Here is a 15,026-nt window from a genome sequence, read left to right on the forward strand (position 1 = left end):
AGTATGGTGACCACATAAGTTTGTTAAAAAGCATCATTTCCCCACATTCCAAATAATTTGACTACATAAATAATATACATATACATACTAATGTACTTATATAAGCATGTATTTAATTATGCTCTTGAGACTGAGAACAAGTTAAAGACAAAGTAATATTACCACGTCTGTTCAAAAGTTTCTCTGAGGGGCCTAGTTATTACAATAAGGGGAGGAAAAACAAATCACAAAAATTTCAAAGAAAGGGTAAAACTTCTTCCTTCACAGTATTGCTCACAGGAAATAAATAGGTAGGAATCTCCAAGTAAATGATTAGAACTAGTAAATTATCTTAGCATGGACATAAGAAACAAAGTTAACAATAATTGACTTTTCATATGCAGGTAGCAAAATGTTTTCTTAAAAAAATAAAACTTTCCAAAATTCTGTTTATAATGGAATCAAAACTTATCTAGGAATACATTTAACAAAAATATCTATGGGCATGATTTTGAAACTATAAAAAAACTGAGAAAAATAAAGACCTAAGTAAATGTTTATGTATTGAAAGGCTCACTATTGTTAAGATGGCAGTTCTCTTGAAGTTGGTGTATAGAATCAGTGTATTCTTAATAAAAACATCAGCAGATATTTTTGTAGAAATTTATAGGATGATTCCAAAATTTATATGGCATTAAGTAAATAAATGAAGATGAAAATGGATTTGGGGGAGTTATCAAACTTATTTTATTACTTACAATGAAGCTACAGTTATCATGATGGTATGCATTTATACCAAATTTTTGGTATTTTCACCAAATTTATATATTTATAAATATTTAAAGAATTTGACCAGAACATTTATATAGGTAATTTGACCAGAATATTTGACCAACTATATTTTGAAAAAAATTGAAAAGGTAATTTAATGGTGAAAATGAAAATCTTGACCACAAGTGCTACTGAGTCAGCCAGATATATATGTGGAAACAAAATGAAAACCTGCACCTACCTCACACACCATACAAAAATATGAATAAGATTGCAGACTACAATGCACAATATAAGTTTGGTACAAAAAATCTGCCTTTGGGCTAATAGCTTCTCTAAGGTTTTAAGTTCCAGTTCCCAAATATGAGAAGACAAGAAGTACTACCAGATAGCAGAAGAAAGTTTCTAAATGACAGGCACCAAGAAAAAATAATGCAATTTAGTAGAAAGAACTTAAAGAAAATCATCATTAAAACCCCCAGAAAGAGGTCCTCCCTGGTGGCGCAGCGGGTTAAAGCACTGCACTGAGAAGCTAAAGCCACTTCAGCATGAGTTCAATTCCCGCCTGCCCCAGAGGTGACCACATGGCGCTGCAGACCTCTCCTGACCCGCCCGCTGCTCCCCTCAGCAGTGTACTTCCTCGATCGGCCTGTTCTGCTCCCCACTCTGTCTCTGGTGAATCCTCTCGCCGCCCCTGAGCCTCTGGCCTGTACCCCAGTTCTGTATGAACAAATAAAAAAATCTTTAAAAAACAAACAAACAAAAAAACCCAGAAAGAAAAAATATTTTACTAGTATAAAAATACTTTTTAAAAAAGTGCTAGAAAAAATACTCAAAAATAAATTGGAAGTAAAAAGTAAGGAATTTCTTCCTATAAGTACTATAAAACCCAAACTTAAACAAAACTAAAACCAAAAATGAAAGAAAAGACATCAGTAGACTGCTACAAAATCAAGAAGTTTCAGAAAGAGGTGGGAGAAGGAACTCATCAGTAAATATTAGTATCACTTTTTAATATAGAGTATATAATTTTCTATAATGAAAAAGCCTTGCAAAGTTGTTGAAATGAATCTACATCAAGGTCCATTATGTTTCAGAATAGCAGATATAGAGAGATTATAAGAGCTTCCAAGGGACAAAACCTGAGTCATATAAAATAGAAAAGGAATTAGAATGGGTTCAGGTTTCATGAAAGCAATACAAAACTATAAACTAGAGCACTACCTCCTAAATTCAAAGGAAAAATAATTTCCATTTAGAAATCCATAATACCAATGAGGTGTAAAGGCAGATTGTCAGTGAAGTGTAAGAACGATCATAAAACATTAACTTCCTTGTATCCTTTCTTGGGTGGCTATGAAGGATGTACTCCACTAAGGCCAGGGAATGAAACAAGAAAAAGAGAGATACTGTCTCTTGGAAAGGGGGTTTCAACTGAAGAGAGGAGTAAGCTCCTTTCTATGAAAGTGAAGACACATCTATTTGTCAAATATAAAGGTAATGTTATTTTATATATTGTGTGTATTTTAGGGGTATAGGTTCATACCTCTTCAGATGTATGTCACCACACCCCACCCACTACCAAAGTATCAGAAATTCTCTACCATAGAACACTGGGCACTCCACCTCCACTCTACCTGCAGTCAGAATTTTAGGGTTACTTTAAGTTTAGTTTTGCCTTTTCCTTTTTTTCTTAATGTTCCTTTGTTTTTTCACTTATATATGAGTGAAATAATCAGTATTTGCTTTCTACCTTCTGATTTATTTAGCCTGGAAGAATCCCTTCTATAAAATTTCTAGAGCTTTGTCTAGAATTTTCTCTCTTATTTATTGAGCTCTTACATCCTAAATCTGTTATTTTCTTATTTAATGCGTCCATTTTTACCTTCAGTTTGTTCATTTTACTTTTGAGTTCATTCACTTGTTTTATTTCTCTGATTAACTTTTCCAAGTTCTCTTATTTTGCTTTACTTGCCTTTCTGCATTTTCTTCTAAGTCTTTGCTTTTCTTTATTATAGCAATTTAAACTCTCTATCTGATAAGGAGATGCAATCTTCCTTGTCTTTGTGGCTCAATTCCAGAGAGCCGTTTTCACCTTGTGTTGTCATATTCCCTTAAGGTCTCAAAGTGCTATGTATTGTTTGCCCATTTTGCTACTGTTAGTCTCCCTACATAGATATTTTAATGTGTGTAGCAGTAACTTGCAGAGTTGAACAAATTGTACTTCTCCCGCGGGTGCTGCTATGGTTTTATTTTAGTTTACTTTTTATTTTTTGGGTCTTTGCTGACTTGTATAATTTCTGAGATTTGTTTTTCCAGCTACTGAGTGAGTAAGGTAAGGTATGGCAGGGACCTGGAGGGGTCCAGCTGCTGGTGCACATGTGGCACTGGTTGGTTGTGGACCACAAATATCCCTTTTATTTGTGGTAACAGATCAGAGACATGGCAGTCTGTACGCTGTCATTGTACCTCTGGGGATTAGCATCTGACCCAAGGGATGAAGGTTAGTCCATAGTGCCTTGTCAGCTTGCATAGGGTACCCCAGCTCCTGTGATGGGTTTCCCCTCATCCAAGGGCATGCGTCTTCAAACCTTTTCTATTCTTTCCTCCCAGCAATCTTGGCAGAGCTGATAGCCCTTCCAAATGTATCCTGTGCTTTGGAACACAGCCTCTACTCCCTTTGATGAAGGGTGAGTAACTATGTGTGTCCTTTGTTAAAGCCTGCATACAGATGCTCTGGTGTCCATGTTCCACTGATAGCCAAAGACTCTCTCAGTGCAGTGTCCCTCTAGTTACCTACTGGCTGTTGTTATTTTTGGAATAAAAACAAGGGATCTATTTTATTGCCATCTGGGTGATCTGTGGTTTACCTTTAGGAAGAAGCCATGGGATTGTATCTCAGAACACCTGCAGTATCTCTCAAAAACTGCTAGCGGTGTTGCCAACACCTCCATGGTAAGGGATCACTGTGCTGCTCTGAGAAAACAGAACAGTATGGACTAGACACTGCCTCTGTCTGCACTGCCCACAGGTCAGAATTGTATGGAGAAATTTCTTCAAGAAGATAACATTGATACAACAGCTGTGGAATAAATGCTTTGAGAAGATATTTTAGAAAAGTAGGGAAGACTTGAAATTGACTTATGTATAAGGATATAGAATGTTAAGCAATTGGAACAAAAACCCAAATGATTGTTTGCTCCAGCATAAATAAAATACTGCACAGGGAAGGGATTTCAAACAAGTTTTATTATCTGGATCATTTCTAAATTACATACATAGCTATGATTATGTAGTTGCTGAATAACTAATCAACATTTTATTTAACTCTACTAGGAGTGGCTGGAACATGGGGACTATGCATGTATTTGGAAACCAGGAAAAGAAATAAAGAGTTAAATCCTTACCTTCCATACTTGACAGATAGTGTCCCAAACTGAAAAAAGAAATCTAGAAATAGTAATATAACCAAATTCTTGGATAGATACCAAAAGAGTCATCTAAAAGAATTACAAATGATCACTTTACGGATGAAGAAATGAGGATAGGATGTCTTCAGACTGCTACTTGTCTTAACAAATCTTATAGAAGTAGTTGACTCTTGGACTATATGCATATATAGACTGCAAAGTCAAATATTATAAATATCCTCATCTATCATAAGGAACAAAAACTGTGAGGGAATATATACCAGTTCTAGATTTTCCAACCTCCAGAAATTTCTAATTATATTGATGAAGATTGGAAAACTTCTAACATTCTACCCAAGCATATGATGATATTATGGATTCTGACATTAAACTCTTTGCTCTTATGTTGCTAAAACTCTAGGTAGTTTCATGTATGAGTTATATCTAATGTAGCCAGGATATAGATAAATAGTAAAAAAGTGAAAATATCCAGGTAACATTATACCACAGCAGTTTTGGGTAATTAAATTTTGTGATGTGGGGGACAGAGACAATAGGAAGGTTGTTCCAATATCAACTAATTTTTTATCAGAATGGTCACATATGAGGCAAAAAGATAACAAAAATACACTATCAGATAGGCAAGAAAATTAAAGATGTTAAGGACAGATTTGTTTAGAACAGATTAAGATATTAGATCATGAAGGAAGAAATGAAAAAAAGATCTTACTCTTCATTGGACTAATAATTAAGTTCAAGGGAAAGTTTTCTGCATTGTAAAAAGTGGGAAATTTTGAAAATATTTCTTTATGAAAAACCATGCAAATATTTATTTAAAAAGATTCACCTCTAGAGTAATTTCTTCCTCTTAGACATCTCTATTTTTTTTTGTAAATAATTCAAGGTGTCTTCGTATTTCATCCCCCCCCTTTTTTTTTGAAACCTGGACATAATTCCCTATAAAAATAATTACAATTTTGTTGGATACATGATGTCGACCATCTGATGATTCTGTTTAAAGAAATCACCAAGATGACTTGACTACCAGTAGAACTGAGAAATGATCCAAATGGAGGCTCTCTGTCTTTCTCTTATTCTTTTACTGTGTTTTCTACCCACCCTTCCCATGTAGAAGCCCTTCTAGAAGTCTTAAGATAGTCATGTGCTCTTTATACTACTGGACAGTATATATGGCTGAACTCAGTTAAGGTGGCAAAGATCCACTTACATTTGAGAAGCCCAAGACAAAGCTTTGTAAATATGTTTCCGTACTTATTAGAACATCCACCTAACAGTCAGGAGTGACCTCCTTTTTTCTTTGATTTCTCCTTGCCTTCTGTCTTTAGGGGCTGGTTTACAAACCAACAACTGACATGTCAGCCAGAGGAATGGGTCTTGGGAAAAAGGTACTCTCAGGAATTCCCAAGTTGGCCATCAATCTCTATGTAGGGAGGAGTGACTTGTTAGGGGCTTGTGGAACACTGTGTTAGCTTGGGGATAACCCCCATACTGACTGGTTAATGTGTTCGAAGAATTGTGCATAGCAACACTAGAATAAATAAGAGAAATTTATGGCTGTCATGGTAAGCTGGCTACTGGGGCAGTTGAGTTGGCCATCCATGTCCAGCTAGAGGTTGAAACTTTGGTTAGAGAGTTGGGAGAAGAGCTGAAGTTGGAAAAGGACATGTGGTTAATAAATACTGCTCAGAAAGGTGGGAGAACATGATATAAACCGGAGACCTAAATGTGTTGCTTTGCAAAAGCAGGAGAGTGCAAGCTGCCAAGAATTAGGGTTCAAGTACTTTTGGCTTCTGGCAAAGCACAGACTTGGGAAACCAGGGGCCGACCTTCCAAACCTATTGCTGAAAACAATCAAGTTTTATGACCTTAGGAAAGGCAGTTGACTTTTCTGAAGCTTTTCATAACATAAATTAGGAAGTTTGAACTAGATATTTTGAATATCTTTCCTGGTATAACATTTGATGTCTTTCTATATGATTCAAAGAATAACAGAACAGGGAAGGTTTTGGCATTCTAAGAGCACACCCAGTTAGGGGGTGATTAATAAAATGTTTATTTATAATACTCTTGCATAAGAAGATATAATGAAAACTGATGTAAAACCTACCAGTAGGGCAGGAGATTAATGATTTCTCTTGTTTGGTTTTTTTCCTTGCATGTCCTTGTTTTTCAGGCTTCCATATTTCATTGTCTTCCTTAAGACAAACCCTCTTCTGTAATGAGACCTTTACTAAAACTGCAGAATAGCAGTCGGCATAAAGTAATTATGGTTTTCATGGACTTATGTTTGTTTTAGGAATACAAAGTGCCCTACTATCAGCATGTGTAAAGTATTTTAAAGCAGAACAATATGTAAAACCAAGCGAAACAAAGCTGAGAAAATTGGAAGTATTCTACTAGACAGAGATGTACAAAGTGCGGTAGACTGCAGCCCCATCAAAGCTCTAAACATCTATTTGTTTTTTCTCTGTGTGATTAAAGGTACTATTTATGTACTATCTCTCTCTCTTTTTAAATTTATTTATATATTCATGCGGAGGGTGAGAGAATTCACCAGGGACAGAGTGGGGAGCAGAGCAGGCAGATCGAGGAAGTACACTGCTGAGGGGAGCAGTGGCGGGCCAGGAGAGGTCTGCCACGCCATGTGGATCACCTCGCCATGTGGACCACCTCCGGGACAGTCGGGGGATCAAACTCATGCAGAAGTGGCTTAAACTTCTTAGTGCAGTGCTTTAACCCACTGTGCCACCAGGGAGGGCCCGTACTATCTCTTTTAAGGGTGGGATGATGTTGAGAAATTCCATGAAGAATTCAGAAAGCTGTCAAAATCAAGTGTCAGGATTATATCTTTATGTCTCATGGTTCATAATTTACTCCTTTATCCCTTTTATTTGGTGCAGAAGGAGTGTATGTACTGTAAAAGTTTAGAAAAATATTCTGTTACAAATATGACTATTGAATTTCCTATGAGTTTTTCAATATTTTCTGTGTGGCTTGAATTCATCCTAAGAATACTGGGAAAGTTTTAAAACTATCCTTTGAATCCTTTCAGAATAATTGATGAAAAAAGCTAAAATGCTATTTACTTTTTCTTTTTTTTAAGATTTATTTATGCATATAGAACTGGGGTACAGGCCAGGGGTGCAGGGGTGGTGAGAGAATGCACCAGAGACAAAGCGGAGAGCAGAACAGGCAGATTAACGAAGTACACTGCTGAGGGGAGCAGCAGCCACAGGAGAGGTCTGCTGTGCCATGTGGATTGTGCCAGGTGGGGGATTGAACTTGCACTGACTTGGCTGTGGCCAGCCTGCTGTGCTGTGCTTTAACCCCTTGTGCCACCAGGGAGGGTCTGCTATTTACTTTTACCACTGAGAAATATGGAACTCAAACTTATCCATCAGAACTCTTTTTATTCAAATTTGGCTATTTGTAAGTAACTGCAATATGCAATATACTTTATATGAAACAAAGTATTTCTAGAATAAAGTTCATACACATTACTTCTAAAGTAAATATACAATGGTATTCTCAAAGTCAGTTTTTGAGGGGGAATGTATAACATGTATAATGCATATAGGATTTTAAGTAGTATATTCTACTACTTGGGTAGTGTAAATGTTATCTGTTGGTTGAGCCACACTACATGAAAAAGAAACTTGGATTGGAAGAAATATGATAAAATATAGTATTTTATCTCAAATTCTTTTTTTAAATTTTACTTTATTAAGGTCATTTTTCAAAATTTAGATAACATTAGTTTTTAACACTCTTTATGGTTCAGAGATAAAGGATCTTTACAACCAAGGCTGGTTTCAATATTTTTGTTACTTCATAGTATTGTGTCATAATACTATAATTGTATCAACTAATAAGTTAATGTTGTGAATAACGTTAATATTCATTACCTTATTGGCCCCAAAGGTGACCACCAAGGAGGCCATATTAATGTTGATCCTTATATTTTTGGCTCACTAGCTTACATGGGGATTGGGTCTTAGCTTGATATCCACCTCCCTTACTAGCTCTTCCAACTCTTCTTGAACTATGATAATGACTGGGAGTTTCTAGCAAGAGGACAGTCACACATGCATGGGGACTAATCAGCTATTCTTTTGTTCTGTGTTCTTAATAAAAAGGTGTTGCCTGAGAACACAGCTCACTCACTTCTCTTGATTACCTGTGCCATCTAGTTCTCTCATAGCTCCTTTAGGACCTATCTGCAGTGGTCCTTCCTCTCAGCAATGGAAGGGAGTTTTCTCCCTCATATTGCTTTTTACTTTTCCACCTGAGTTTTAAAGCAACATGCACGGTGTTTTCCTTTAAGTTTTATAACATTATTCACTTTAGCTTTTATTTGTGGCCTCTGTTATCTAAAACTGAGTCCTTGTTCTCAGCACTGTCCTCTATTTCCATTCCCCTTTTACTTCCATCCTCCCCTCATGTCCTTTTTTTCTCCTTCAGACAACAAACACATAACACTTCCTTAAAAACTATCATACACACGCAAAGTGTGCTAGAGATGATGGGAGGGACAGGGTTCTGTATACTAGATCAACAATTGCAGCTGACTCAGACTAAACAAATAGTGATGTAACAAAGGTGCACACCAGAGAATTACTGTTTGAATTTTATGCCCAGTCTTTTATAAGTATCATATCGCCTACTATAGAAAAGCACTTTTAATTTTTTGTGTCTAGTAATGGAATATTCATCCTTGAGATGTGGTGAGTTTCTCACAATACATTTAAACAGATATATGGTCAACCTTAAAATTTTCCAAAATGTGCTATTTTCATTGCTGGGTAACAAAAGATTCTTGAGGAACATCCATTCTGTATTTTGCACAACACTGGAGTTTGTAAAGATTTTCATATACAGTACAACATTTTAATTCTTGCAATTGTCCTGTGAAATAAAACAGGGATTATACTTAGGAACTAAGGAAATGAGCTCAAAAATTAATATTTTAATTAATTTTGGGACTAGAAAATAACAGAACTGGAATCTGATCCCAGGCCACTCATGTATCTAACTTTACATATATGCCCATTGAATGTCCACCTTTTGGTTGGCTGGTAAGGACTGTTGCTTCATTGGGTTAAAGAAGTGAACATACATGAGATTTTTTTTCTTCTTTGCTTGCCATAAAGTCCCAAGATGTCTTGTATCACAAAAGAGCAACCAGAAAATCCTCTGGCTTCATTTTCTTTCTTCCCTCCCAGCTGGGCTGAACTACTGGCATTGGCTTCTGTGTTTCTTTGGGGCAGATGTCTTTCATCTCTATATTCCTGCCTTAAACTACATAGAATTGCTCCGTTTAAAAATATAATTAATGAAAGAATGGATTGGGGGGGGAAGTGGGAGAGATGGTTGGAAGGATGGATAGGGCGATCTGTTCCCCCATACCCCACCCCACCAGCGTCTAACTCCAGAAGTATTACCCAGTTCTTGAAGACTTATATAGCAGCTGGTGTTAATGATATCTCCTTAACCCTTCAGCAGAGACATTTTGCCATATTGTTTCCCCTAGGTGGCCTCTAAGGGGCCATAATTCACCGGTCCTTTTGATTTGCTCTTCTCTTAAGCCCAGTTTACTGTGAATTCACTATGTCTAAATTGTTCTGGAACACTGTGTTTGCTCAAAAACAGACTACTAAGCAAGCAAGGCTTCTTTGGGAGACTGCAAATTCAGGACTCCAGGACAAGCAGTATAGTTGCTGTATGATTTATGGCTGGAGGTATACACTCCTGTGTGTTACTGGTCAATGATGATAAAGTAGATATTTGTACCTCTATAGATTTCTTGTTCCCCTTTCAATGCTACTGGCTAGAAGTGTTTAATCAGGTATGAAGTACTGGTGGTGGGAAAACTTTTTCAGGTTGCTAATGTACTATGGACATTTATTCAGATCTAATCTGCTAGTTTAGACAAATGTTATTTCACATTTACCTGCATAATTTTGTCTGCTGTTCTTTCTCAGATGGTTGGTTCACAAATTCATTTCCCTTAGTAAAATCTCAAATTGTGCTCAGTACACTCAGGATAGGAAGAGACCAAATAAAGAGGAAGGCCATCCCAAATTGGTGGGTAGTGGTTTTAATAAGTAAAGGAATTTACTTAAGAGACTTGAGATCTTAAAAGCTTATAGGAGGCCATAATGGGTTTATAGAGTCCAGATGATAGTGCATAACACATGGCTATCCCAAGGCTGTGTCCTTGAAGGACTACTATGCAGGAAGTATGGGCTAAACATACATTCCCAATATAGAAGAAGGGATAAAGGGGCCCGGATTAGGTTCAGTTCTTCAGTAACATGTAGTCATTTTTCCTAAGGGATTTTCTCCAATAACTTCTGAGCAGATAAAATATTTTAAGATAACAGGCTGGCAAGGTCTCTGATCCATAGTTTTCCTTTTGACTTCAAATCACTACTGAGGCAAATTAAGAGTTCAAGGAACCACACAACTTTACTACCAAAGGAGGTCACCTGTACCTCCTCCACTAGTTGGAACAAGTTTGCTAAATAGCAGCAGCCTCTAATAACTAATAATTGCCTTTTCAAAATTGGGATGGCAGTGAATATTTGAACACAATGCCTATGTATACTTACATGTGTTTACTGCATTGCTGTGTTGTGGGTATCCAAGTTCTATCTAAAGGTTTTGGTTGTGTTTCTCAAAGTGTGATCTCTCCACCAGCAGCTAATCAGTGTCACCTGGGAACTTGTTAGAAATTCAAATTATGCCTCAAAAAATCTGGGATGGGACCAGCATCTCTGTGTTTTGATGCAGAATTGATGTTGATAAGAACTCTGGTTTTAAGATGTCAACAAGAACGAGCCTTTTCCTTTCTGTCCTTTTAAATAGTTATGTGGACAAATTTAAACTGTCCCTTTTCTGACTACAATTGAATTATACTTAAAACAATTATTAATACCTTTTTTTTGTGAAGTATATGTTAATTATATTAGAAATTCCATTCATCCAATGTATGGGTGCCCTCAAAAATGAGGACTCCAGTATAAAAACTGAAGTAAAATACATGTGCAAACAGTTTTTAGTATTGAAGAGTTCTAACAAGGCCTACCTGTGCACAGACAATATCCATCAAAATTACCTCTTGGCCCTCCCTGGTGGCGCAGCGGGTTAAAGCACTGCACTGAGAAGCTTAAGCCACTTCCGCAAGAGTTTGATTCCCGCCTGTCCTGGAGGTGACCACATGGCGCGGCAGACCTCTCCTGACCCGCCCACTGCTCCCCTCAGCAGTATACTTCCTCCATTTGCCTGCTCTGCTCCCCACTCTGTCCCTGGTGAATACTCTCACCCTCTGCATCTCTGGCCTGTACCCCAGTTCTGTATGAATAAATAAATAAATCTTTGAAAAAAATTACCTCTTAACACTACTTAACATTACTTAAGAAAGGAGTAAAAGAAAATGTGGGAGTAAGGTAAAAACATTAAAAAAATACATTAAAGAAGAGGCATTCAAAGAATCAAACATAAGAAGTAGCTTATGTTTAATCATAGATAAAATGCTTTGCAAAGTACTAAGAGGGGATGGCTATGCATTTAATGACTCTAGGTTAAACCTCGTGCTTTAAAATTTTATTGTTGTTTTAAATTTCTTGGCGTTTCATCCTTCTCTGATAGTCTTGGGGCATTATTGGGGTTACCTGTGGTAAGCACATTAGTTCATGATTGCCCAGCTAGTATTTATTGATTGGTTAATATATACTCCAACCTGGGTTAAAATAGAATGCTGAAAATACCTCACCTGCTTTTTTTTTTTTGGACAAAAGCAGATTAAATACAGATTGAATATTTCTAAAGAGGAATTGAGAGGAAATGATAGGTATGGAAGGGAGAAAAGTATCATTAAATATTGCTATAAAGCAAAACACACAGATTTAGAGATCTAATTAGCTTTATTAATAGTTTCATAAAGGGACCTCCCTGGTGGTGCAGTGGTTGTAGTCTCAGGGCTATCAAGCTATCCCCCCCCCCCACTGTCCCCTCAGCAGTGTATCTCAATAGATCTGCCTGTTATGCTCCACACCTGTCTCTGGCGAATCCTCTCACCCCCAAACCTCTGGCCTACACCCCAGTTCATATATGCATAAATAAAAGAATTTAAAAAAAAAAAAGCTTTATGAATCGACAGTACTTCTAGTTTTGGTCATGACCTCACCTGTTTTTTAACAAGTTTACAATCTGGGGAGATGGAGTAAAATGAAAACATTTGGGCCGAAAAAACCAACTTACTCAAAAGTGAGGTGTCATGATACATATTGCAGTGCAGGGGGAGTGCATTCTGGGCGGGGTGTCACTCTGTGTGTTCAGTGTTTAAGAAAGGTGACTCGGAGGCCAGTGAACCTCACAGGATGCTCACTATTTGTTTTCAGAAATAGCCTCAGTTCATCCCCTTCCTGTAACTCTGTCCTGCAGCCATGCAACTTTTTAGCAGCTCTCATGTAAAAGGATTACTACTGCACTCTTGGAATTAGTGCTGTTTTTGTAATGGTGATAGTGGTAGGTGCCAGTTCTGAAGCTAGGTTTTGAGTGATGTCGTGTGCTTCTGGTGACTCTCTTGGAACATATCTGTGAACAAGCCCAGGCTGAACCTGTGAAGGAAAAGTGACCACCTTCTTCAAGAGAAAATTTCTCTCAGTTGAAGCCATCTGAGATCTGTGACTAATCAGCCCCAACAGAGCCATCAATGAGCCCAGCAGAGAGCAGAAGTGCCTTCCACCTCCTCCCTCTGCAGCTGAGCCCAATCCAAGTTGCCAGCCCCTAGAATCCTAGCTAGATGAGTGGATATTGTTATAGGCCAATACATTTTGGAGTGGTTGGTCATACAGCAGTTGATAACTAATACAAGTTCTGAAAGCCATAAGGAGAAAGTGTTCTAGGCTACTGCTGTAACTCCCAAAAGATCAAGAGTGAGACATGTGAGAAGACAGGACAAAGAAAAGCATAGAAAAGCATAGAGACCAGTTCTTAGCAAATAGCTAAGAACATCTGGGTTGAAGGGACCATAGACTGGAGGTTAGCTCTGCACACTCCATGGGCATATGGGCCATCTCTGAAGCACTCCATCAAGGCATAACACAAAGGAATCCCTCTGCATTGAGCATTAGGATTAGCGATTAGCTGAAATTTAAAGTGAGACATTGTTTTTTTTTTTTTTTTAAAGACAACTACATTATGCCAGTTTAAAAAATCTTTGTGGTTTATAATTTTTTTTTTTTAAACAAGTGTCCAAAGTGCTAGGGCAACTTGTAGTATTCCCGAATAAAGGCTAGTCTGAAGTTAGTGAACTTTAAAAATGTTAAATTTCACAACGTGAATCCCATTGAACAGCAACTTCAACTCAGATTTATTACGCCATTGAATATACTTTTCATCATAAAAGTGTAAGGAAATGTTTATCCATAAATGCTAAAAATGTACACTTTTTCTACTCGCTTGCAAAGAACATCCCTGGGAGATGACTGATTCAGGTTTTTGAAGAAACTAATTAAATTTGGGAGGACAAGAGGGTGTGGAGGGAAGTTGAATGTGGGGGTAGAATGGAGGTAGGGTGCCCATGAGGCATTCACATGGCGGTAATATTTAACATAGAGTCCCTCATATCTGGGGCCTTTTGTTCCAGTAGTCACCAAAATTTTCATTCAGTTATTTTTCTAACAAAAACTTATTAGTTTGACAAAGTGCCACAAACTTTGTACAAAATGACCTTATCGAGCAGCTATTTCATTCAAAGTATGCTCATCTCAGCAGTGCCACACACGTCTTAAGACTTCGAATTTCAACAGAAGAAAAGGCAGGGATGGTCAAGGTTCAAGTATGCCACAAGAAGGGAGCGACGAGGCGTCATACTTGAAGCGTTCCAAGCGTGCGCGCGTTTCAAGGAGAGCGAGCGCGACGTAAAGTTGGTTTAATTGGCGCTTGTCTCCTGTGAACATGTTGCTCTTTTGACTCTCAAGTAACCGGTTCACCCAAAACTTTTCAGAAAGGAGGACCAGCAGCTCCCACGCCCCCGCCTTCCTTCTCAACCCCCCCTCCCCTTCCCCGCGATTGGGCGTCCTGCGTCGGCTAACAGGTTCCCGATCACTGAAGCGTCACCTCTGGCTCCCCAGTAAATCTCCGCAGCCCACTCGGACTGCAGCCTCTTTGCCGCCTGGCTTCCCATTGCAGCAACCGGGGCGACGGGGAGCGGAGGCGCGCAGGCAGGGAAGAGCGAGGACGACAAACTCGCGGCAGCGCTCGGGAATCAGCATGGGGAAAGGCGGCGCGGGGCGAGTTCGCATCACAGGTAAACAGGCTGGCGAGGCGCAGGGCGCTGCCGCCGCCGCCGCCGCCGCGGCCACCCAGCGATTTCCAGGCACGCAACTCCGCCTCCAGGGCTCTCTCCCCGGCGCTCTCGCCCAGCCGCTCGCTCGCCGTCTCAGCAGCCGCCGCAGCATCACTTCACACAAAGGACTGCTACCCGCTGAGCAGCTCCGCCACCTCCACGTCCTCCTCCGGTGACAGCAGCCCCGACAGCAGGGCTGGGCGCAGCGGCGGCGGCGGCGCCGAGAGGACCTGTCACTCCCAGCCACCCAGGCGGTGGCAGCAGCTTTCCCCCCTTTTCTGTTTTGCTTAGAATTTTTTTTTTGCCTTCATACCTCTTCACCTTTCTGTGGTTCCACCCACCTCTCCCTCCCTTCCTCCTTCTCCCATAAACAACTCTCCTACACCCCCCCGCAAAGAAATAAATAAGGGGGAGGGGGAGAGGAGTGGTGCCGCGGGGAAGAGGAGAGAGGAAAGGGGCGGCAGCGTGAGAGAGCCCGGCAGAGTCCGAAC

This window comes from Condylura cristata, unplaced genomic scaffold (genome assembly GCF_000260355.1).
Source record: "Condylura cristata isolate star-nosed mole 26May11 unplaced genomic scaffold, ConCri1.0 scaffold00014, whole genome shotgun sequence".
Taxonomy (NCBI): domain Eukaryota; kingdom Metazoa; phylum Chordata; class Mammalia; order Eulipotyphla; family Talpidae; genus Condylura; species Condylura cristata.